Below are 19,913 nucleotides of genomic sequence, written 5' to 3'. Positions count from 1 at the left end.
TTTTTTTTTTTAAATAAATTGAAGGTTTGCGACAACCCTGCATCGATCAAGTCTACTGGTGCCATTTTTCCAAAGCACTGGCTCACTTCACGTCTCTGTGTCACACTTTGTTAATTCTCACAACATTTCAAAACCTTATTATTATACTTTATATCTTATAAAATATAATTATATTTGTGACAGTGATCCTGGTCAGTGATCTTTGGTGTTACTGCTACGACTTGCTGAAGGCTCAGATGGTGGTGAGCATTTTTTAGCAATAAAGTATTGTTTTAAATAAAGGTTTTTTGGGATTCAGTAATGCCCTGCAATGTTTCTACACTCCAACGGCAACATCAGGTATGCATGACAGAGAACACATTGCCCGATGGGCTGAGATACTTCCATCCTGACTCTACTCCTGAAACTCCTTGCAGGTTGTGGGACTTCTAGCCCCTGCATCTACCACATCTGAAAGTCCGTTATGTATGCCCCCAACCCCTGGGACAATCACACACTCCCCATTGGATATCACAAGCAATAAAGTATTTTTTAAATTAAGATGTGTAACATACATTGTATTTTAGATATAACACTATTGTACACTTAATAGACTACAGTATAGTGTAAACATAACTTTTATATGCATTGGAAAACCAAAAAGGTTCATGTGACTCACTGTATTGTGATATTTACTTTACTGCGGTGGTCTGGAACCAAACCTGAAGTATCTTCAAGATATGCCTGTATTTTTTTTTATTAAGTTATGCAACCATCCCCATATCAGTATTATAACATTTCATCATTCCCATATGATCCTTCATGCACATTTACCGTTAGTTCCTGTCTCTGTCCCAAGCAGGCACTAGTCTACTTTCTGTCTTTATAGTTTTGGATCTTTCTTGGATCTTTTATATAAATAGACCATACACTATACAGGTCTCTTGTGTATGGCTTCCTTTCCTGAGCATAATATTTTTGAAGTTTCATCTGTGTCATTGCATTATCTGTAAACAGTTCCTTTTCATTGCTGAGTAGTATTCCATGCTAAGGCTGTATCACATCTGACTATCCGTTTACCAGTTGATGGACAATTTAGGTTGTGTCCAATTTTTGTCTAGCTCATCATATCTCAGCCTAGGGCTAGTGGGTGGACTTAACAGCTTCTGTCAGCCCCTTGCCATGACATGCAAAATGTGTGTGTCTGTTTTCTTTTTCTGCCCAAGATTACAAGACAAAATGTGGTATGATATACATGACTGTGCCCATTCCAGAGGCCAGGAAATGGAGGCACGTAGACAGTACGGCCAGTTCCATTTCTTGCCACTCTTGGAGTCAGATTCAAAGCAAGGGGGTTGCACCTGACCTGCCACAGAATGTGCAAGTAAGCATTCAAGGAGGAGAGGATACGGAAGTCAGAAAGCCCAGCAGGAAGAAAGGACCGGACCGAGGGCAGGAAGCAGCCCCACGCCTTTGAAAGGTAGAAGTTGTCCTGAGAATTCCCGGCGGGGAAGCAGACGACCAGGAGAACCTCCCTGGCCGTGGGAGCTGTGCCTGCTCCACCTTCTGATGTCTGGTCCTTCCTGCCCCGACATGGATGGAGTCAGCCAGGGTCGGTCAGTGAGATGACAGGGCTGGGATGGCTGCCTCCTCAGCGGGGACGCCTGTGTCTGTCTGAGCAAGATGACACAGGTAAATATTGCTACTGGGTCAGCGACAGCGAGGTGGGAGCTGGCTGGGGAACTGACAAGCCTGTAAATTGGAGACGAATTAGACTATCAGATGGCGGAGGCAGGACACAGCACAGCCGCCCACTGGGGTCTTTGCCATAACGCAGGGAAAACATATCATTTTCCCCAGGAAGAGGTCATCTGAAGAGCAAATCAAATTGGGATGCTCAATGAGAGGGGGGATTTTATGGCTCTATTAGCAAAGTGCCCCACAAGGCTCCCCAGGGAGCTGGGAGAAGAGGACACGTTGTTTGCCTTTCAACCTACAAAGAGGGCGTCACCTTGGCGAAGAGACCCTTTGACCCTTCTGGCATTTTCAAAGGGAGCGCCTGGAAAAGCTTGCCGAGGGGCACTGTGTGAGGTGCCTCTGGGATCCCATTAGAGCAGCAAGGAGAAACCAGGCCAGCAGGTCTCCCCAGTCACCCCCCAATTTAACCACAGAAATGAGTTGGTTTATATAAAGAAGTCTAAACAATTTCATTTAGTGAAAGGAGTTCTGCTGTTTTAAAAAAAAATTTTTTTTTTGGAAACCCCTGGAGCATGTGTTGCAGCTAAGCCCCTGCCATCAGCAACAAGATTCATCCAATGATGACAAACGAGCACTTACTACGCAGTGGGCTCCGTGCAGGGTCCTGGAGACAAGATGTGAACACAACAAGGATGAGCTTCAACTTCTTGGAGTTGACAGTGTCCTGGGCCAGAGAGACATTAGAAAGGATGAATTCACATAAATACTTAACTATAAATTGTGATACGTCCACTATAGAAAATGGTAACTTGGGGCCGAACGGCAGCAGGCAGGGGGTGGGGTGGCCAGAGAAGGCGTCTCAGAAGTGGCACTTAAACTGAGCCCAGAAGTGGAGTGGCAGTTAGCTGGCAAAAGAGATGGATTTACGAGGAGACCCGGATGTTTATCCAAAACATTACAACTTTCGCTGAATAAACCATCTACGTGTGGAGGGAATAAGGTAGCCCTTAGGGAATAAACATCCCACAGTTATTGGATTTTTTCAACTTTTCTACTAATTAGACTGATTTTCCACGTACCCAGTGCCAGCACCCTGGATGACATCAAACATGGTGGAGGACACAGAGGGAAGGACCCTAAGCACATTTGCAAAGAGTGGCTTCCAGAAACCTTAGTTCGCGCACTCATCCATTCATTTGTTCAACAACATTTGCTGTTTATTTATGATGGGCCAGGATCTGGGACAGAACAATGAGGGAGACGTGAACCCAGCGCCTACACAGCTTAAGACAAAGTAAGGAAAGACAGGTAGACAGGCAGTGTGAGCAGAGCACACCTACAGGACTCTGCTGAGAGACTACAAGCCGTATATGTGTTGTCCCATAATTGGAATTGTACAGCATGTAGCTCTTTCAAACTGGCTTCTTTCATTCAGCCATATGCATTTAAGTTTACTCCATGTCATGTCATACTTTGATAGATCCTATCTTTTTTAGCTGAATAATATTCCATTGTCCGGATGCATCACAGTCTGTTTATCCATTCATCTACTGAAGGAGATCTTGCTTGCTTCCAAGTTTTGGCAGTCATGAATAAAGCTGCTATAAACATCTGTGTGCAGGTTTTTGCAGGTGTAACATTTCAGCTCATTTGGGTAAATACCAAGGAGCCTGATTGCTGAATTGTATGTTAAGAATGCGTTTAGTTTTGTAAGAAAATGTTAACTTGTCTTCCGAAGAGCTGTACCATTTTGCATCCCTCCCAGCAATGAATGGGAATTCCTGTTGTTCCGTATCCTCGCCAGGATTCGGTGTTGTCAGGCTTCTGGATTTTAGTCATTCTAGTGGGTGGACTTAGTCCACTCAGGCTGCCATAGCAGAATAACGTAGACTAGGTGGTTTATAAAGAGCAGAAATTCCTCACAGCCCTGGAGGCTGGGACAGCCAAGGACAAGTCACCAGTAGATTTGGTACCTGGTGAGAGCCCACTTCCTGATTCATAATAGAAGACCATCTTCGCTCTGTGTCCTCACATGGCAGAAGCGGGTGAGAGAGCGCTCTGGGGTCTCTCTTATAAGGCCACTAATCCCATTCGTGAGAGTTCTGCCTTCATGACCTGATCAATCACCTCCCGAAGGCCTCACGTCCAAAGACCATCACATTGGGGGTTAGGATTTCCGTAGATCAATGGGGCAGGAATATGAGCATTCAGTCTACAGCAAGATGTGGAGTGGCGTCTCACTGTTAATTTCATTTTCATTTCCCTAATGACAGATGACACTGAGCATCCTTTCATATGCTTATTTTTAATCTGTACGTCTTCTTTGCTTAGGTGTCTGTTCAGGTCTTTTGCCCAGTTTTAAATTGAGTTGTTTTCTTATTTTTGAGTTTTTAAAGTTCTTTGCATATTTTAGATGCCAGACCATTATCACATACATATTTGGCAATTAATTTCCCCCACTCTATGGCTTTTTGGATATTCATTTGAGTTTGGATCTAGGTTTACAAAAACTAGATCAACTTGAAAAAATAGTATGAGTCTTGGGATGGAGGTGAGGGGTGAGCAGGGAGGTGTGTGTTCAGAGAATTCCTTTTCTACTTAGAAAGTATTATGTGACTAAAAGTGCTGTGCAAATTTGTCATAATACATGACAAACTAAGGGTAAAGGCCTCTTCCCACCCCACTCCCACACACCAAAATGTAGGCACCCAAAGGCAGAAGCTTTGCTTATTTTAATTCTGTTTTCTCAGACGTATTAGTCTGGGTTCTCCAGAAAAACAGCAGCAATAGGGTATATATAAGGAGAAGGTGGGAGCAGGGGGCAAGGAGAGAGATTAATTTATTATAAGGAATTGACCCATAAGATTACAGAGACTGAGGAGTCCCAAGATCTGCAGCTGGCACGCTGGGTGCCCAGGAGAGCAGTAGAGTAAGTTCCAGTCTGAGCCTGAGGCCAAAGACAGGAGAAGACTAATGGCCCAGCTTGAAGGCTGTCAGGCAGGGGGAGTCCCTCTTACTCATAAGAAGGTCAGCCCTTTTGTTCTATTCAGGTCTTCAACTGATTGGGTGAGGCCCACCCACATCAGGGAGGGCAATCTGCATTACGCGGTCTGTGGATTCAAATGTTAATCTCATCTGGAAACATCCTCACAGACACACCCAGAATAATGTTTGGCCAAGTGCCTGGGGACCAGACAAGTTGACCCATAAAATGAACCGCAGGAAATCGAAATCGTAATTAGCACACCATTAGTGCTCAATGAGTATTCGTGAAATGAATGAATGAACAATAAATGCTAAAACTATCTAAACAGGGCCAGCGGGGAGGTGGAGAAACAGCCCAGAGATCGAAAGTGTCCATCATGAGTGCCACGTCTGGTTTCCTGGGGAGCGAGGCCTCCTTTGGCTTCTGTGCACACGTTTTGCTTTGACAGATGCCCGGGAAGCTGCAGGGACGGCTTAAGGCTATGCCTGTCAACTAGCAAGTCTCCTAAACTGCGGCGGAGGAGCTGAGCTGGGGAGGCAAACTTTGCACAAAGCTGGCAGCCGACATCACTGTGCAAACAGAAGACACTCAAAGGAGATCCTGGCATCAGGGCAGATTCCAGAGGCTTCAGGACCCCTGGGACCACACAACAGGGATCTGGCTCATATCAGGAGACTTGAACGAACTCCCTCTGCTCTGCACACTTCCTGCCACCACACCCCCAACACACAGACCTGCCTTACGAAGTCTCAGGGCCCTGGGGACACAGAGGATGGCTCTCAGGCAGGTGAATCATTGAGTCCCATGCCCCTTTGAACGTCAAATCCTTTTGCATTACAGCCTCCTCCACCCACAGCTGAACTGCTCCTCCTGACACATCAGAGGGGATGCTGTGAACGACCCGGACTCCAAACCCCAAGGGGCACCGTGGGTGAAACCCATCTTCAAAGGACTGAGGAGGATTTGAAGTCTGCAGATCATTACTTCCAGCTGCAGGGGAGGCAGAGGAGCCCTGCTGAAACTCCCAGGAAGTGTCACTGGAGCCACAGCTGCTAGATAATCAGAGTGCAGGTCCGCGTGAGGCAGAAAACCCAACACGACCCATCAGTTGGTGAATGAGAGGCTTCCCTCTTTGGGGGATCCTGTTGTCCATGTGACTGCTTTCTTGAAGGTCCCACTTTGCCCAGACACACACACACACACACACACACACACACACACACGAAACTATTAGCAATAAACTCCACTCTGGAGATTTCTGCAGCAGCTAGAGTGCACCCCGGACCATCCGCTGTCCGAGATTGAGAAGAGTCGAGCGTGGGCTGACCAGCCATCCCCGGGTGACCACTTCCCAGCCAGCGGTTGCCATAGCAAAACCTGCTCAGCAAAGCAGTAATGAGAAATCCAGGTGGAGACCAGCACTTTTCTGCAACAGCGCAGTGCAGCCGGGATGAAGAACAGGAAAACGTGGATGGTGGGTGGTACCCCCTCCAAGGCGGCAGCGAATCTAGTTCGGTCGGGGACTCTGAGTCTGGGGATAAACTTCAGCCGGAGTTTTCACAGTCTTTGGGTCTCCTGGCAGTTTGTTTACACAGACTATATAAATAAGCCACTTGGGCACAGTTACAGGCTGAGCTGTGTCCCCCCCACCCCCCGAAGTTCACATGTTGAAGTTCCAACCCCTTGTACCTCAGAATGTGACTGTCTTTGGAAATAGGGTCTTTCAAGAAGTGATTATGGTAAAATGAGGTCATTAGGTTGGGCCCTCATCGGATAAGACTGGTGTCCTTACAAGAAGAAATTAGGACACGGAGCACACAGAGGGAAGGCCACGTGAGGACACAGGGAGAAGGTGACCATCTACAAGCCAAGGAGAGAGGTCTCAGAAGAAACCAACCCTGCTGACACCTTGATCTTGGACTCCCATCCTCCGGGATTGTAAAGCAATGCATTTCCACTGTTCACGCCACTCGGTCTGTGCCGCTTTTTTATGGAAGTCCTAGAAAACGCATGCACGCTCCCCACCACGGACAGCGTGAACGCACCCTCATAATCACCGGAACTGCCCGTTCAAGGGAATCCCAGGCCGGATGGACTCCTACCCTTGCCTGCGAGTCTCCAGCCAATTATGTAATTTCTAGAATTTAGTGTCAGAGGTAAAGCCCCAGTTCCCCACCCTCGTTTCAACTTTGACACCAAATGGGATCTAATCAACGCTTGTCCTTTCTTGACACCTGGACATCTTTCCTGAATGCCTTTTCCATGTGCAGCCCTCAGGGATGCCTCACGCGCTGGGGACTGAAGGCCTGGAGGCAATGAAGGGAGACGGGGCAGAAGCAGCCCTCGGTGCGGATCCACGCTGAGCTGTACATTTCCCTTCTCTCAGAAGTCCTGGGAGACACTGAGAGACAGCTGTGCTTGCTCCCATTCTACAGATGAGGAAACTAAGCACTGAACGGTGGAAGGGCTTAAGACACTCTTTTCCAGCCCCTGACGGTGGACCTACTCTGGTGCTTGCATAAATCTTTGGTGTCAAGGTATGTGTGGGTGCGCACACCTTAAAATAGCTACCTAACTGGGCTCCAGACCCGCGGCCTCGGCCCTTCCGATCTCTTCCCTCGCTGCATTCAGAGGAGGCTCTAAGTTTATGTCTGATCTTATCATTCCACGTTAAAACCTTCCGGTGACTCCTCATTGCTCTTAGAAGTCTGAAATGCCAAACATGACAGAGAAGGTCCTGAGATGTCTGACCCCATCCTGCCACTCTGGCCCCGTGTCCCTCCCCTCACCAGTCCCACCCTCCCTCCAGCAGTGCTGAGCTGCCCTCTCTCTTCCCCTTTCCCCCAGAAACATTCTCCTCTCTCCACATCTCATCTGGCCGGCTCCCTCCCATACGTCAGTCTCAGCTTAGACAGAACTTCCTCCAGGAAGCCCTCTGCAATCCCACAAGCTGGCTTCAACGTCTCTCTGTGGACCCAGTGCAACCTCCGCTTCCCTGCTTCCCAGCCCAGTATTATACCTTTGGCTTGTCCGTCTCCCCACTAGACTGTATGCTTGGTAAGGATAATGTCTGTGTCGTGTTCTCCATTATACCCCCAGGCGGAATGCAGTGCATGGCTCATCGTAGATGCCCATGAGCACTGGTTTAAATGAATGTGATTAGAAGTCCGATACACGGACATGTGAGGCAGGAGAGCAAGACTCCCTCCTTCTCTCCTGTTGGGACATTTCCATGGATCTGACCCAGAAGGAGAAATGTTTTTTTAAAAAATTACCCCTTGACTTCAGGTCAAGGAGAAGTTGACCTTAAATCAACCATCCAGCAAAGGAACTGGAACTCTGGACTCCAGTAGACTAAGAATTACCCCTCCCTGGTCTCTAGATAGGAGCTGGGACTTGCCTGATAGCATCCCCTTCTGTTCTGAGTTTTTATTATAATCTATCAAGGAAGTTCAGTGAAGAACAGTTGTTCGGATTAAAAAAAAAAAAAAAAAAAGCTCAACTTTAAATGAGTCACTCCTGGGAAATGGTTTTTGCAAACCATAATGCTCTGCTCCTAAGTAAAAACTGAATGTCGCCGCCCATATTCCCTTGTCCAAAACTCAGACATGGGGCCACCTGTGGCTGCAAGGAAGACTGGGAAACGTAGTCTTTATTCTAGGTGACCATGTGCTCCCTGAAAAATCCTTTTACTCTAGAAGAAATGAAGACTGGATAGAGGGACAACTGATAGTCCTTTGCTCAGCATCCTCAGGTATCCATGGCAACCCTCCTACCTACGCAGCCTGCATTCTTTGACAGAGTTCACAGCACCCCTGGCATGAGGGACAGCAGCCAGAAGTAATTATGCCTCATTCCAAGACTTCTAGGACTCACTGGAGCATAACGTGAGCCATCAGAAATTGGGAAATTGTAAACCTTTCTGCAAATCCCCATGGCCCCTCTGCACCATCTCCTCCATTTTCTTATCCCACATTATCTGCAACTTGAGAGGCATCGGGTCTAATGAAAAGATCGCTGACTTTAGTCCAGAAGACCTGGGTTTGAATCTTGGGTAAGTCACTTACTAGCTGTGCAGTCTTAAAGCATTTAACCCATCTGTGCCTCATCTTTCTCATCTGTAAAATGGGGATTATAAGATCGCATGGAATTGTGTTAAGGACCAAGCAGCTCACAGTAAGGACTCAGTACATGGCAGCTACTGTTACCACAGTACTTCTCTTGGTCACCGAGGTCATTGCAGCTGCCTTCTGCATAATCACCCAGGAAGTAGAGTTTATTTTTTTTAAAAAGCCTCCATTCTAGGGCTAAGTCACATGGTTTTCAGAGAATCCATCTGATAAGCCTCTCAGTGTAAGGAGACAGGCTCGAAATAAAATAGGATTCGAGGACTGCCCCAGATGGCACAGACCTCCGTCCACCCTGGTTTATCATTTGCCTATTTGTTGCTGTTGTCATTAACAGTAAGACTAGCCGTCATTTGTTCGACGCCTCCTCTGTGCTGGGCTCCATGCTTTTCAGTCCTCACAACAGACCCACGAGGCAAGTTTCCTCATTCCCCTTCCCCAGGCGAGGAGACTAAGTTCAGAGGGGAAAGTGATTCTTCTCCAAGTCGCCCAGAGCCAGCCTAGTATTCAGATCCAACCCTAAAACAGTATTCCTCATTTATTCATGTGCTCCTTTTATATTTCTTTGTGTGAAAAATGCCCCCCCCCAAATCATAAGAGTAAAAGTCACCCATTATGACACCACTTTCTTCTTTTGAGGTTTATAATGAAAGAATGAGTAACAGCCACCCCCAGCCTGGCCGGCTCCCCTCCCCCAGAAATAACCACTTCATGCTTATGCAGTTTAATATTTGTTAAATTCTCATTCCCACTCTCTTTCAAACAAGTCATTTCAAATAGGAGGAGCTAAAACTGCTGTGTTAAAACCTGCCGGGAGAAATGGCTTCCAGGCTGTATATGCCGGCTTCCGTGGGTCTCTTTCATTCATTCATTCATTCATTCATTCATTCAATCAGTATGAACCAAACATCTCAGACTTGCCAAGAGCTAGTCAGTCACTTAGAATACAAAAATAAACAAGCCCTGGGCTCTGTCTTGGGGGAGCCACATGCAGAGGGAAAGCCCATCGCCCATTATAACACAAGATGGAAAGAGATTTAATGCATATCAAGATGAAAGGTCAAAAATGAGGAGGAGGCCCATGGAAAGAGATGCTTGTGTTCAGGATTAGAGGATGCACTGACTGCAGAGACCAAGGGGCATGTCATCCCCAGCAGAGGCCAACAGGAGGGCCCCCAGAGGCCTTTTGTGTGGTTAGGACATTATGAGAAGGGATGGAAAAGTCACCTGGGCCTTGGATAACATGGCTCGACTTTTGGCGATATTAATGAAAAAGAGAGAGGCCAACATTTTAAAATCCATCGTTAGGAAAGTAACTTGGTAATAAAGAGAAACAAACTATGGAGATGGAGTCCGCCATGGACGGACCTTAAGAAGATGATGCTGGGAGAAAGCAGCCAATCAGAAAAGACCATGTACTGTTTGCCTGTGGGCACTTACATGAAATGCCCAGAACAGGCACATCTGTAGAGATAGAAAGTAGATTGGTGGTTGCCTAGGCGGAGGGGTGTTGGGAGGAAATGGGGGGTGACTGCTAATGGGCGTGGGCTTTAGGGGGGTGAAGAAGCTGCTCTAAGACTGATTGTGGTGATGGTTGCACAGCTCCGTGAGTTGAATTGTACTAAAATACATTGAATTGTACACTTTAAATGGATGAATTGTATGGTATGTGAATTATGGCTCAATAAAGCTCTTTTTCAAAAAAAGGAAGCTTAACAGAGAAGAAGAAAAACAAATAACTCCATCATTAGAAAATAATATACTTCTGGGAAACTGCCAGAAAGAAGCACGTGCTCAGTTTTGTTTCCACTGTTGTTTTCCCACAGCCTCACTTTGGACAGAGAGAAAAATCTGCTTTTGAACTTGGGCCACCTTGACAGTCGATTGGTCAGTCAACAACACAGGTCTGATATTTTGTCTCACCTACTTAGAGGTTCCCTAGAAGACAGTGACTTTCAAAGCCTGGTCCTCGAACCGCCTCCATCAAGAATCACCTGGAGTGTGAGTTATAAATGCAGATTCCTGGGCATGACCCAGGCCCGGTGAATCAAAACTCTTAGGACATGAATCCCAGGGATTTGGACATTAATTCGGATACACATGGAAATTTGAGGACCTCTGCTGTAGACTATGACTCTGGGCTTGTAATTTCTTCCATTGCGTGATGTTGGCCCCCAACTGATTTCTGTGCCTGAGCTGAATCTACATCGTTACCCAAACCACTGAGGCCAAGGAGCCACATCAAGACATATTTGGTGTGGAAGAACATTCGCAAAGAGATATGAAAAGAAATGCAAACAGTGTGCGTGACTGTTAACAGATGCGGTGTGAGTGGCGTGAGCACCAGCCGGATTTTTCCAGTCTGCAGTGCATCCTTCTGACCTCCATGACGTGGCCTCATCATTTCTCTTTCCTAAGACACAATCACTTCCTGTATGAAATGCTGGGTTTGATCCTGATTGTCTAGAGGGTCTCTCCTGGCGCTGACATGTGTCATAACAAGACCCAATGACTTGGGGGAAAGATTGGGAAGACCTCTACCATGGTTTTGACTTAGATTTAAAACAAGGACCTGACCAGCATTTTTCAAGATCCACTTTAATGAGGTCTAATTTACAAACAATCAAATGCCCCCATTTTAAGTGTACATTCTGGTGAGTTTTGATAAACACAACCTTCCTCTTCACCACAATAATCAAACCATGGAGTATTTCTCTCTCTCCAAAAAGTTCCCTCTGTTCCTTTCCGGAAAATCCCTCCTCAGTGTTTTCTATCTCTATACATTTTTTTTCTTGTCTTTTCTAGAATTTCATGTACTGAAATCATCCAGCGTGAACTCGTTTGTGTGTAATACCCAGAGATCCAATCGTGTTGTGTCGTCCACAGGTAATGCCTTTTATTACCACCTTTGTCTTCATGGGTCTGACAGAGGGCAAGCATCACTTCCTGGGGAGCCCCCTGCCTCCCCTGACCAGGCCAAGGCCATCATTTGCTCCCACACACCATGTACCCCACCACTGCAGCCTCACCACTAACGATGGTTTTCCCAGAGGCTTCCTCAGGGTCCCCCTAGGAAATGCCAGGTTTGTCAGTGTTCCCACTACCCAGGATGCCTCACACCATTTCTAATATCCTAGCCCCTGGTTTAATCTGATGGTCAGTTTATTGTTACATCCTAGTGGCTTCTTGCAGAGGGGTTCTTGTGGATGTCACATTCCAACTGCCCACTTTGGGGATGTGGACAGCTGCTGAGCTTGGAAAGCCCCTTTCTCAAGCCCATTCTTTAGCCAGAAGTTTCCATGCAGATGGTCACTCCTAAATAAGTAAGCTTCTAGCCTCTCTTGTTCTGTGCCTTAGCAATAAGGAGATGTTGAAGTTTAGGGGCAGAAATACACAGACAGTCCATAGCTAGACATTGGTCTTTATGACTTTAGAAGTCTTGTGACTCTAGAAAGTCAATTCAAGATGTTAGCTTAAGTATTCAGAAGGGCTCCAGTTCCAAACATCTCAGCTGTCATCTCACATGTATTTGTGTGGCTGTTTGGTTACTGTCTCTCCCCGACAGCACAGTAAGCCTCAGAGGGCGGAACTGGTCTGTTCTGGCTCCCCACCCCCTCCACACTTAGCATACTGCCCAGTCCACAGAAGACAAGTTACAGGCACGTGCTGACTGAAGCACTGAAAGGGGAGAAACAAGTAAAAAAGTAAGGCCAACAACAAGGGAGGGAGGGAGAGAAGAAGGAAGGGAGGGAAGGAGGGAGAGGGAGCAGGGAAGGAGGGAGAGGGAGCAGGGAAGGAGGGAGAGGGAGGAAGGAAGGATAGAAGGAAGGAAGGGAGGAAGGGAGGGAGGAGGGAAGGAAAAATGGAAGGAAGAAGGGAGGGAGGAAGGGAGAGAGGGAGGGAGGGAGGAGGAAGAGTGGATCGTATCATTGGGGTTCCTCCCATAACACTGGTAACAAGGTGAAATCTGATGAAACAGATCATCAGATACTCCTTCACTTGTATGGCTGCATTTTGTATTGTGGCCCCCTCCCCACAAAAGATATGTTCAAGCCCTGAACCCTGGTACCTGTGAATACAACCTTATTGGGAAGTAGGGTCTTTACAAATGTAAATATAAGGTTATTCTGGGGCAAGTTGGACTCAAAATCCTATACAGCTGGTGTCCTGATAAGACTAGACACAGACACACTCGGGGAGAGGCCATGTGACGTCAAAGGCGGAGACTGATACATCTACAAACCAAGGGATGTTAAGGATTGCCAGCAAAACCAGAAGCCAGGAGAGGCCAGGAAGGATCCTGTAGAGACTTCAAAGAGAGCATGGCCCCACGGACAGCTTGGCTTTGGGCTTCTGGCCTCCAGAACTGTGAGAAAATAAATTCCTGTTGTTTTACGCCATCCGAGCCTGGGATCGTTTGTTACGGCAGCCCCAGGAAGCTCACACGTGCACCCATCATACAGGATTTTAATTGCCCCTTTGCTGGTCTATTTTCCCTGTAAAAGGCAGAGCTGGGACGTGTGCATCTCAGCATCCCCTGTGCTAGGGCAGTGTGGCGCATGGCAGAGCTGTCGCCCAGTCTCCGTTCGCTGAGCGGGCAGGAGGGGCGGGGTGGTGATGGCTCTGCTGGACTGAGCCTCTCAGCCTCTGTAGCATCAGCGGCTGCATCTTCTCTGTCGGAAACCAGCTCAAAAATACCATCCCTGCCGACAACCAGGTGGGATTTTCCCCTCCCCAGAAAATGAACTGGAGAAGTGATCCTAAATAACTGCATTCCAGGGAGGATCCTGAGTTTGAGAAACAAACGTACTTCCTTTCAGCTACTTCCCTGCTCCCGCCCCACCCCCCAAATACCCCTGAGCTCCAGAAAGCCTCACTACCAGCCTCCTCCTCTGTCCAATAAAATTCTTCACGTTGACAAAGAGCAGAATAGCTCATCAAGGACCAGGTTTGCAGGTGACTGAGCTGTACTGAGAATTGCAGTTCATTTTTAGAAAATAAACTCCAATTAGCAATCTCGGTTGCTTGTTTCATTTCCTGGCTGTTCATTTTTCACTTGTGCTGCTGCTGCCGCCACCGCCAACATCTCTGTGGGGACTTCAAGCCTGGAGACCCTGGGGAAATGTGTAGGGCTTTGTTCTTAACCCACCGAGGGGGTTTGCATTCTGGAGAGCTGGGGTCCGAGCACGGGGGATGCAGGATTGATGTGCTGATTCCCTCTGATGTGTACCAGGCGCCAGGCCACGCCCTGTACAGACTTGTCATATGGGGGCTATTGGTCCCATTTTACAGATGAGGAAACAGAGATTCAAAGAGGTTAAGGATTTTCCATCTCCCAGAGTGCCACCCTTTTCCCCCCAGTTGTCCAAGTCACAGGACTGGGAATTGTTCTTAATTTCCAAATAATAAATTATGAATCTTTTCTTTGGTCTACAAATTAGGTCTCAAATCCACATGCATGGCTCTCTACCCCTCTGCCCCACTGCCTTTGTCTTGGTCTAGGAGACTGTCTCTCAACAAGCAATTACTGATCACCGGCTGTGCACCCAGCCCTGGCCCACGCCCTGGGGACACGTGGAAAAAACGAATCTAACAAGATCCCAGCCCTCAGGGAAGCTTCATTCCAGCGCTCTCTTGCCTGGATCCCTGCCACATCCTCCAGGGTGCTCCCCCTCGTCTCTCCTCCCACACAAACCCTCCTCTGCTGTGCAGCTGACTTCTCCAAAATAAAAATGTGATCATGTCATTTCCTCTCACAATTGTCTGAGGGGTTCAGATTACTCTGAGGATTAAGGTCTAGGCTCCTTAATATGATTTACAAACCCCTCTCATGACCCAGCTCTCCACCACACACTCCTGACTCTGCTTTCCTTCATCTGGACTTTTCTGAGTTTATTTTAGAGTCTATGTCACCCCACTCTCTCCAGCCCGCTGGCGTCTACTCGTGGGGCTTTCTTTGCCACAACGTCCCATTCATTCTTCACTCTCAGCCTAGACATTGCTCCCACTGGTGACCTCCCTGACCTTCCCCCTGCTCAGGCCACACTAGGGGCCTCTGCTATGTGACCTCATAGCCTCAGGTCTTCCCGTGTCCTGGCATCGGTGACACTTGGCTAGTGCTGTCTTTGTCATTAGATCGTACCTTTGAAGACAGGGGCAGGGTCCACCCTACTTATCACTGTATCCACAAGCTGAAGGCATCCCTCACTATTTGTTTGTGGAATGAATGAATGTTGAAGAAGTACCAGGTCTCAGCTTCACAGCCAGTAAGTGGCAGAAATAGGGTTTGAACTCCAAACCCCCAGTCTTAATGACCATAACCCACTGCGGGGGGTGTGGTCAGACTTAAGTAACGTGAGCTTTGGGTAGAACATACCATCACTTGTCACAAGTCTTCCTAATCAAAATACAGACTTAAGCTAAGGAGACAGGGAAGAGGATGACACACAAGACATGGCATGAATGCTTCACCACCTTAGGTCTTAGGAATGATTAAGGTTCTCTCTGCTTATCAAGGGAATGGCAGAAACACAGAATATCCAAATGAGGGTGGATCTGAGACATTGCCTTGTCTTTCAGGCCATTTGAGTTGAGGTTCAAGTGCGCAGGATGCCCTCACCCAGCTTGTGTGAAGTGAGAGGCAAGTGTTGGCCAAGAACTCCAGGGTTCTTGGCACCAGATTCCATGCTTACATCACAAACGTAACTGAGCCTGGGGGAAGTCTAAGTGCTCAGTCCTCATGAAGTTGGTCAAAATCCAAAACAAATCCTAAATTTGTTCTTATGCCTCAGATCTGTCACTAAGGAGGAGCGATCTTTACTTCTGGTTGCAAAATTGCAAGATTCTTTTCTTTTCTGTTTGTTTGTTTATTTTTAATTGAAGTACCATCAGTTACAATGTGTCCATTTCTGGTGTACAGCACAGTGTCCCAGTCATGCGTATACATACATGTATTTGTTTTCATACAAAATTCCTTTCTAAGAAGGAAAGGTGACCATTAACACAACTGGGTGGAGCAGAGGCACCATATTGGGTCATTTCAGGAAAAGCAAGTGACTTTTACCTTAGCTGTCCCCCAGCAGGGAAGACAAGGAGGAACAGATAGGAAACCAGACCTACTTGTGGGGTTACTTTTGTCCACCTTCCACCCGGAGGTCACGGGGAGGTGGGGGGTTGTGGGCAGCCCGAGTCAGCCCACCAGCTACTGCGTGCCAGGCAGGCTCCGGACATCACACCCCATCAGATTCTAACAACCCACTGGGACGTGCACCAGAGTTGCACAGCTAGTAAGTAACGAGCTGGCACTTGAGTCTGACGTCCAGCCTGTGGCTCATCAATGATATGCCACATTGACTCTCAGGCATCAGAGTTGTTGGCCGGCAGCTCGGTGATCGCTGATCAGATACTGCCTGATTTGGAACTATGTCATCTTCCCTACCCAAGGGGAACCCCAGACAAAATAAGAATAACTTCCAAGGTCCCTCAGGGTACCCCCCCCAACCTGGGAATGCCTAAGGATCATGAGTACTGACCTTACACATTCTAGAAAGTTCTTATCCACCGAGAGCAGTGAAAATAGCTACTAAGCCTCTACCATATGCCAAGCACTACGCTTTCCATCCATAAGCCCAAGTTGCGTGAGGTGGACCCTGGGAGATGATGATTGTCTCCATCTTTATTTTATCCAAAGCAGCTTCAAAGAGGTCAGGTAACTGTGAACAAAGCCAGCAAGGTGGCTAGGGGTAGGATTCGAGCTTCGATCCGCCCTTCACCATGACGGGATGCCAAGCGGCCACAGCCCTACCACCAGCCCAGTGGCGGCACCTGGGCAAAGTACAGCGGTTTGAGGTCCAGTGTCCTGACTTCTGTACCTTGACTTCATCTGCCAGAAAGCACCTGCCTCTTGGTGATTAGAAGGTAAAGTCAGTCAGCCTCGAAACACACTGGAGACCTGCGCCACGCAAATGTAGGCTCTTTGGCGCTGCTTTGAGTCATCACTATTCATTGTCCTTGGATAGAAACGAAGGAGGGAGAAGCAATTTGTTGCTAAGCCCCCAACAGGAGAAGGACATAACTTGGAATGAAATTGGTTGGGGAAGGGGCGTTCACTGTCCTTCCCCAGGCTGAGACCTCTGGTTTTAATTTGCATAAATGCAGATTCCCGAGAAACAAGCCTGCGACCACTAATAAATGGCATTGGCCGCCTCCTGCTCTGGAGTGAGCTCACCACCACTCAGGTCTTCCCGTGTCCTTCATCCCCGAACCTTCTCCTCGCCCATGACGCATCCCCAGAATCCTTGGTAGGATTAAAATTGTAGAAAAGGTAAAGTTTAAAAACTTTTCCCATGACTTCTTAAGACCAGACATCAGCTCTTTTCTCCCAGCAGCAGTGCCCTGTTATAGGTCACTACAAGACACTGATACAGAAGACGTTTATTTATTTCTAATGGAGGTCCTGGGGATTGAACCCAGTGCATGCTAAACATGCAATCTGCCACTGAGCTAAACCCTCCCCACAACATACAAATTTTAGTAGGACATAATTCAGCCCATAACTGTATTTAAACATGTTAATAATTTTGAGCAGTCAGTCAACTAAAATTTGGACACGCTGTGTCTTCCCCCAGGCCCCAGGCATGGATGCTTCTAATAACTCAGATCTTCAGTGTTACTGCCACTGCTGAGGTGGAATATATTTCTCCTTTCATGACTCCTAAACTTCTTCTCTACTCCCCTCGGACCAAGGGGAGATGACAGCCCTCATGCACAGAACTCCCTGAAAATCAACTTCTCTACTCCTAGCAGCTGGTGGCTTTGCAAAGAAGCAAACTATTATACCAGTGGCAGGTGGGGTGACCGGGGATTCGTGTGTAAGACCAGGAAATTTGGGGACCCCAGAGATTCAAGAATCCCATTAGAATTTAAGAGGAAAGGGGAAAAAAAGATTGTGTTAGGTTTCTGTTTTACAGTTATGATGACATAGTAAAAACTAATATTGGTTGAGCACCTGCTATGTAGTATGTGCTAGGAGGGGTCTGAGAGCTTTACATGGACCACTTTATTCAACCTCATTAATAGCTCCAGGGCAGTGAATCTCAGTGCAGGGCGAGATGAGGGACTATGCCTCCCAGGAGACGTTTTTGGCAATATCTGGAGACATTAATGGTTGTCAAACCTGGGGTTGAGGGTGGGGAGATTGTGCTGCTGGCACCTAGTGGGTAGAGGCCCGGGAAGCCATTCAACATCCCACAACGCACAGGACCGTGCAAATGTCTGGTCCCAAATGTCAACAGTGCCAAGGCTGAGAAACTTGGCTCTGTAAGATTGCTGCTCTTAGCATTTCTGTCCTGTAGTCAAGGACACGGAGTATCAGAAGAATTAAGCAATCAGCTCCAAACCACAGACGTGGCAGAGTCTCAACCCAAGTCTGATGGATTTCAGAGCCTCTCTTTCCATCAGACCTATAAACAATCATGCTTAGGCATCAGACTCAATGTCCTGCCTTCATTAGAGCCATTGGTGTCTCTGTGACGCCGGGAGCATGGGTGGATGCCACCCTCAGTTATAGGCAGGCTGGTTGAAACTACTGTGCAGTGTGCTAACACTAGGAAGCAGCTCACACTTGATTTCAAATCATCCTTGAGCTATGAGAACAGATACCCTTTGCAAGAGAAGAAAAGAAACTCTGATTCATGAATTTACCAACTGTTTCTCCCCCCCAGCTGCAGCTAATATAGGTATTTCCAGCTAGAGATTATATTAAATCTTTGGGACTGAAAAAAAGGAAATCAGCTTCAGGTGCTGAGCTAAAGAAAGAGTCAGTTGCAGAAGAAGGAGAATGATTTGCCCTAACTCTCCATATTCACCCTCACACTTCGGATCAAAAAGTAATTGCCAATTGTCACGTTAAGAGTGACGTAACTGTATAGGTCAAATTTCCTGATTTCTTATTCAAGGAAATTTTCCATTCCCCAACTGTCCCCGAAAACCCCAAGTCTAAGAAGGCCTTGCTGCTGAAAGGGGCTGAAAAAACACAAATGATTTTCTTTAAAGACTCTTTTGTCCACCAGAAAGCAAGCAACTCGATCGACTAATTATTTCCCAACAAAGACAGAAGATTTCCTTTTCGCATCTGCTCGCTTTTGGCTATCAAAGGAGCACTGAAAAAAAAAAAAATGTGTCCTGGACAAGGAAGATCAAAAGAAAGGCACGTGTCTGGAGCGAATAATATTTTTTCACACTATTTCCAGTTGAATTTGCTTAAATCGCTCATCTTTTACTTCTTGTCATTATTTGAAATCTTCACCTTGAGTTACGACTGGTGAGGGATAGGAAGGCACTTCCGTGAATGATGCTGGGTAACAGAGGGTGAAAAAAGACAGAGACAGGCCCGGGTGACTGATGAATAAGAGGAATAAGAAAGAGGTGACTGTTTTATCTCAATAATGTCAGCGAACCCCACGTCTGTGTTAGAGGCGCAGACTCTGTGGAGGGACTACACGTGTGAATTGGGAGGGGATTACTCCAAAGGAAAATCAATGTTTGGACTAAAGTGGGTTTATGAAGTTATGTCAAGTGAGATTCTCTTACCTCTTGCCTTGGGATTACCCTAAGAGGCCTGGCACATGCACGCTACCTCGCCTTTTTCCTGGCACACTTGAGCACCGCAGACTAGCCGTGGGAAAGGGAGAAGTACCTTTTTGTTAGAGCAGGTGATGCAAAAATGAAAATAACCCTAGTGAAAGCCAACGTTGATTGAGCTTTGTGTGCCAGACGCTCTTCCAAGCTCTTTGTATGTATCGGGTCAGTCTAATAACCTTAGAACGTCGGCATTACCGCTGTCTTCATTTTACAGATGGAGAAACTGAGGCCCAGCTGTAGGCAGTGGTGTCATGGCTAAAAGCTGGGGCCTGTCTACAAGTGCATGCTGCCTCAGGCCAGACTCTTTGAGTCTTCACTCACTGGCTGTGTGATCTTGACCAAGTAGAGGTCAAAATACCTTCCTGAGTCTCAGTTCCTTTATCAGTAAAATAGAGATGATGATGATGATGATGAGAAATGTCATGGGATGGTTTTAAGGATGAAATGAGATAATTAGCAACTTGCCTCAACCAGAGGACCTG

The 19,913-nt window shown here is 47.1% G+C and overlaps 1 long non-coding RNA gene across 2 annotated transcripts in view; it reads right to left on the bottom strand.

Moving 5' to 3' along the window:
• LOC116657610 overlaps positions 1 to 19,913 on the bottom strand; it is a 231,280-nt gene that overhangs the window by 27,620 nt on the left and 183,747 nt on the right. For both annotated transcript variants that reach the window (XR_004312792.1, XR_004312793.1), the window contains exons 7-8: positions 2,317 to 2,401; positions 1,390 to 1,653 (exon numbers count right to left, since the gene is read on the bottom strand). This is a non-coding gene — a long non-coding RNA (uncharacterized LOC116657610). The remainder of the gene's footprint in view (positions 1 to 1,389; positions 1,654 to 2,316; positions 2,402 to 19,913) is intronic.

This window comes from Camelus ferus, chromosome 18 (assembly GCF_009834535.1).
Source record: "Camelus ferus isolate YT-003-E chromosome 18, BCGSAC_Cfer_1.0, whole genome shotgun sequence".
In the NCBI taxonomy this organism is placed as follows: Eukaryota; Metazoa; Chordata; class Mammalia; order Artiodactyla; family Camelidae; genus Camelus; species Camelus ferus.
This window is presented reverse-complemented; position numbering and strand designations above follow the sequence as displayed.